Source organism: Chrysemys picta, chromosome 10 (genome assembly GCF_011386835.1).
Source record: "Chrysemys picta bellii isolate R12L10 chromosome 10, ASM1138683v2, whole genome shotgun sequence".
Lineage (NCBI taxonomy): Eukaryota > Metazoa > Chordata > Testudines > Emydidae > Chrysemys > Chrysemys picta.
Window position 1 is genome coordinate 39,629,421 of NC_088800.1, and position 6,000 is coordinate 39,635,420.

Here is a 6,000-nt window from a genome sequence, read left to right on the forward strand (position 1 = left end):
AAAGATGAACTGAGAAAAGTCATTGAGTTCATCTTTGACATTAACATTAATGACACTACAGGGCTGGGCCAATATAGCAGGTCTTGTGCTCATCAGGACAATAAATACAGCTGGGAAATCAGAATCTATAATCATAGGCAATGATGTAAGCTGTTATAAAAGATGAATCTTTGGACCTATTTGGACCATATGAAAGTAAAGAAAATATGTATTGATCACCTTTTATCATGTTCAAGAAACTGAAATACAATAATAAACACGATGTTCTTGACTCAAAAGCTCAGGGCCCCACGTAGGCACACATCTTTTGCTTAAGGACATCCCAGTCCAGCCAAAGAGAATTCCGAAGGTGGTGAATATGTATTGTATTTCTAATGCATGAGGCACTGAAATTCCCCTAACTGGTAATACCAAGGAAGATAAATATGTCCTCTTGCTTCATCTAAGCTCCCTAGATCACACCAGTTTGAATGTCACTATGAAGCGATCTATGTCAAATGACAAAGACGTGACTAGAGAATGATTCCCTTTAATTGCAAGATGTGGCAATGATAGTAACCCAAAAAGTAATGGTGAGATTCATGAGCTCTAAGGAGCATAAGGGGTAGAGGGCAGTCATTTGTTGAGTGAATAATGGAATATTTGAATTATATATATCTGAGCTCCCTGCTTGAAACATGGTGGCTATCTAGTACTGCTAATAGTAGTGCGCTATGTAATCCCTAGTTTCAGAGTAGCAGCCGTGTTAGTCTGTATCCACAAAAAGAACAGGAGTACTTGTAGCACCTTAGAGACTAACAAATTTATTAGAGCATAAGCTTTCGTGGACTACAGCCCACTATGCATCCGAAGAAGTGGGCTGTAGTCCACGAAAGCTTATGCTCTAATAAATTTGTTAGTCTCTAAGGTGCCACAAGTACTCCTGTTCTTTTTATGTAATCCCTAGGCCTTGTTCAGCCCTCCAGCTTTCCAAAGTACAGAAGTATTGACCTTGTGCAATTTATCCTGTTGTGGCTCTTTTGATAAGACCAGAAATGCAATGTCTTGACTGTTCTGCAGGGACATTGCCCTCTCCCGTCCCTCCCTCCCGCCATGACATTTAAGTAAGAGAAGAGGCTTGCTTGGATTCCTTTGCCGGAAACTCTGACTGACCCTCAGAAGAAGCTATGATGCCACTCCCTTTCCCCTCGGTGGATGGCCTGGAAGGCCTCGTCCTCCCTCTGTGCGTGTCAGGCCTGTCTTTCCTCAGTGGAATTTGTATCAATGGGGCCTCCTCCTCTCCCCTCAATGGGTGTTGTGGGTAGGGATGAGGAGGAAGCCCCATTGATATGCACCCACCTCCCAGTAGCAGGTGTCGTGAGTGGGGCTGTGTGACTCAGGGACCTCTTGGTGCCAACTGGCAGAGGGAACAGGAGTACATAAGGTTACAGGGATCACCTGGGTCTGGTATCTACGTACTAGTTCATCAAAGGATGTCCTGTACGGTTTCTACAGAAAGCCTGTGTCACACTGATCATCATAATCATTGAAAAATGTATGTACAGATAATATGTAAGGAGTTAGGTACATATGCTAAAGATTATGCTCTTAAGGTCTGTGAGCTAGGCCTGGTCACCAAAAGGCAATAACATTTCTTTCAGGCAGGAAACACTTGTCTACCTGTCTGCCTATATGTAAATTGAATATTGCATACTTCACAATGTATGCCTATTTACAGACTGAGCAAAATGCTAGTTCAAAGATTGCAAAGTCTCCAGGGAAAATTCTCTACAGGGGAAAACAAGCAGCAAGGGCTCCCTTGTTTACAAGTAAAGTCAATGGAACGTTGGAACTATATCCAGAGGTACAGAGGTAAACCGGAAAAAAACAAGGAGTCCGGTGGCACCTTAAAGACTAACAGATTTATTTGGGCATAAGCTTTTGCGGGTAAAAAACCCACTTCTTCAGATGCATGGAGTGAAAATTACAGATACAGGCATTATATAATGACACATGAAAAGAAGGGAGTTACCTCACAAGTGGAGAACCAGTGTTGACAGGGCCAATTCGATCAGGGTGGATGTAGTTCACTCCCAATAATAGATAAGGAGGTGTCAATTCCAGAAGAGGCAAAGCTGCTTTTGTAATGAGCCAGTCATTCCCAGTCCCTAGTCAAGCCCAAATTAATGGTGTTAAATTTGCAAATGAATTTTAGTTCTGCTGTTTCTCTTTGAAGTCTGTTTCTGAAGGTTTTTGTTCAAGAATAGTTACTTTTAAATCTGTTATAGAATGTCCAGGGAGGTTGAAGTGTTCACCTACTAGCTTTTGTATGTTACCATTGCTGATGTCCGATTTGTATCCATTTATTCTTTTACGTAGGGACTGTCCAGTTTGGCCAATGTACATGGCAGAGGGGCATTGCTGGCACATGATGGCATATAAAACATTAGTAGACGTGCAGGTGAATGAGCTCTTGATGGTGTGGCTGATGTTGTGGGGTCCTCTGATGGTATCACTAGAGTAGATATGGGGACAGAGTAGGCAACAAGGTTTGCTACAGGGATTGGTTCCTGGGTTGGTGTTTCAGTGGTGTGGTGTGTAGTTGCTGGTGAGTATTTGCTTCAGGTTGGGAGGTTGTCTGTAAGCGAGGACTGGCCTGTCTCCCAAGGTCTGCGAGAGTGAGGGATCGTTTTCCAGGATTGGTTGTAGATCATTGATAATGCACTGGAGAGGTTTTAGCTGGGGGCTGTACGTGATGGCCAGTGGTGTTCTGTTATTTTCCTTGTTGGGCCTGTCCTGTAGTAGGTGATTTCTGGGTACCCATCTCGCTCTGTCAATCTGTTTCCTCACTTCCCCAGGTGAGTATTGTAGTTTTAAGAATGCTCGATAAAGATCTTGTAGGTGTTTGTCTCTGTCTGAGGGATTGGAGCAAATTCGGTTGTATCTTAGGGCTTGGCTATAGACAATGGATCGTGTGATGTGTCCTGGATGGAAGCTGGAGGCATGTAGGTAAGTATAGCGGAGAGTAGGTTTCCGGTATAGGGTGGTGTTTATGTGACCATCACTTATTTGCACTGTAGTGTCCAGGAAGTGGATCTCTTGTGTGGTCTGGTCCAGGCTGAGGTTGATGGTGGGGAGGAAATTGTTGAAATTCAGGTGGAATTCTTCGAGGGCCTCCTTTCCGTGGGTCCATATGATGAAGATGTCATCAATGTAGCGCAAGTAGAGGAGGGGCGATAGGGGACGAGAGCTGAGGAAGCGGTGTTCTAAGTCAGCCATAAAAATGTTGGCATACGGTGGGGCCATGCGGGTACCAATAGCAGTGCCACTGACTTGAAGGTATACATTTTCCCCAGATCTGAAATGGTTGTGGGTGAGGACAAAGTCACAAAGCTCAGCCACCAGGCGTGCTGTGGCCTCATCAGGGATACTGTTCCTGACAGCTTGTAGTCCATCCTCATGTGGAATATTGGTGTAAAGCGCTTCTACATCCATGGTGGCCAGGATGGTGTTTTCAGAGAGATCACCAATGCACTGTAGTTTCCTCAGGAAGTCGGTGGTGTCTCGAAGATAGCTGGGAGTGCTGGTAGCGTAGGGTCTGAGGAAAGAGTCCAAATAGCCAGATAATCCTGCTGTAAGAGTTCCGATGCCTGAGATGATGGGGCGTCCAGGGTTTCCAGGTTTATGGATCTTGGGTAGCAGATAGAATACCCCTGGTCGGGGCTCTGGGGATGTGTTTGTGTAGATTTGTTCCTGTGCTGTAGCCGGGAGTTTCTTGAGCAGATGGTGTAATTTCTTTTGGTATTCCTTAGTGGGATCAGAGGATAGTGGCCTGTAGAATGTGGTGTTGGAGAGTTGCCTGGCAGCCTCCTGTTCATAATCCGACCTGTTCATTATGACTACAGCACCTCCTTTGTCAGCCCCTTTAATTATAATGTCAGAGTTGTTTCTGAGGCTGTGGATGGCATTGCGTTCTGTATGGCTGAGGTTATGGGGCAAGTGATGCTGTTTGTTCACAATTTCAGCCTGTGCACACCTGCGGAAGCACTCTATGTAGAGGTCCACTCTGTCATTTCGATCGTCAGGAGGAGTCCACGCAGAGTTCTTCTTCTTGTAGTGTCAGTAGGAGGGTTCTTGTGGGTAAGTGCACTATTCAGTGGTGTGTTGAAAATATTCCTTGAGTCGGAGACGACGAAAGTAGGCTTCCAGATCACCGCAGAACTGTATCATGTTCGTGGGGACGGTGGGGCAGAAAGAGAGTCCCCGAGATAGGACAGACTCTTCCACCAGGCTATGTGTGTGGTTGGATAGATTAACAATATTGTTAGGTGAGTTAAGGGTACCACTGTTGTAGCCCCCTGTAGCATGTAGGAGTTTAGATAGTTTACTGTCCTTTTTCCTCTGTAGAGAAGTGAAGCGTGCGAGACATCCTTCACCTACAGGACAAGCAGCCAGCGTGTTCATCACAGCCAACCTGGTTGTTGAACGCTATCAGAGAAGCTTTGGATAAACTAAATGTCATTATGAAAATGTCATCTTAGTTAAGTTTAGGCTCTAGAAAGTGTGTTATTTTATTTGCTATTTAACCATTTGTTTCCATTCTCCTTGTTTCTTCTTGACTCGCCATTCTTTGTTAAATAAGCACATGTCTGATTTCACCCTCACCCTAAGTGCTGCGAGTGGAGCCTGAGGTGTAACCGCCAAGCTGGTGTGCGCTGCTCCTGCAGCAGGAGTTGAGCTGTGAATTTGGTGCATTGCCTGTGCAGCGGCCCGTCGCTGTCCTGCAGAAGGGACAGTGGTGCCCACATGCTGGGAGGGGGTCAGGCAGTGCTTAATTTATAATGAAAGTAGTGCCAGGGTTCAAGCAATTAGGTGCTGAGGTGCAAGGAATTTTTTTACATTCATAACTGATGCAGCAAGCCCAGAAGTGCCGGGGCTATGAACTGCCAAGCCCAGAAGTGAGAGGGGCTATGAACTGCCAACCAGAGATGGCCCTGGCACAAATTAAGCATGGGGGGAGGGGTTGTGCTGCCTGTGGCCGGGGTGGGGGGCAGGGAGCTGGCTGGCAGGCTCCCTCTGGCTGGGGGCAGGACATGGACAGGGTGGAGAAGGTGGCCCTGCCGAGCCCCATGGCACGCTGTGCCCGCACAGGCGTGTTCCAGGCTGCCCGGGGGCAGTGTTTTCCCCAGGAATTGAAATTAGGGGGAGTGTTCGAATTTACAGGCAGGGTCAGGGCTGATGAGGTGTGAGACTGTAAAGGTGAAGGTAGGCTGTATGGCACCATAGTAAAAACTGATAAATGTTTCATGACCATTTTATTAGATTTAACTCACGTTTTAAAATCTTCACACAAATTAAAGTGGGCTACTCAAGCCTTCTATGAAGCACTACATCTACAGCCTTTTTGGTTTCTTGTTATAATTTTGCACAACTCTGTTAATGAACTTCTTGAATGCAATGCGTTCATCTTGGATGGCTTCTTGTGTGTCCAGTACTTCCATTCCTTCAATTGATATGCTAATTAGTTCATTCACATGATCATGCAGAAGGCGACTTCTTTCAGATCACAAAATTCTATTCAATGATGAAAAAGAACGCTCAACTGTAGCTGTTGTGACTGGGAGTAGCAAGAGATGAATTCCTACTTCTTTCATCCCAGGAAACATAGCACAAAGATCGGGTCGAGCCACTAGTGATGACAAAAAAGTTGAAGTCAAATCTTTATTCATTTGTCATATGACATTCCACTCTGTGTACAAATTCTCTATTCTGTCCTGAGTGCATGGCAGTCCCATTGCTGGTAGTGCCTCACTCCACTCAACTGTCAGTGTTTTATAGGACAGGGATCTGTAAAAGCTATGTAGAGGTTGAGTACATAAGAACATAAGAATGGCCATAGTGGGTCAGACCAAAAGTCCATCCAGCCCAGTATCCTGTCTACCAATAGTGACAAATGCCAGGTGTCCCAAAGGGAGTGAACCTAACAGGTAATGATCAAGTGATCTCTCTCCTGACATCCAT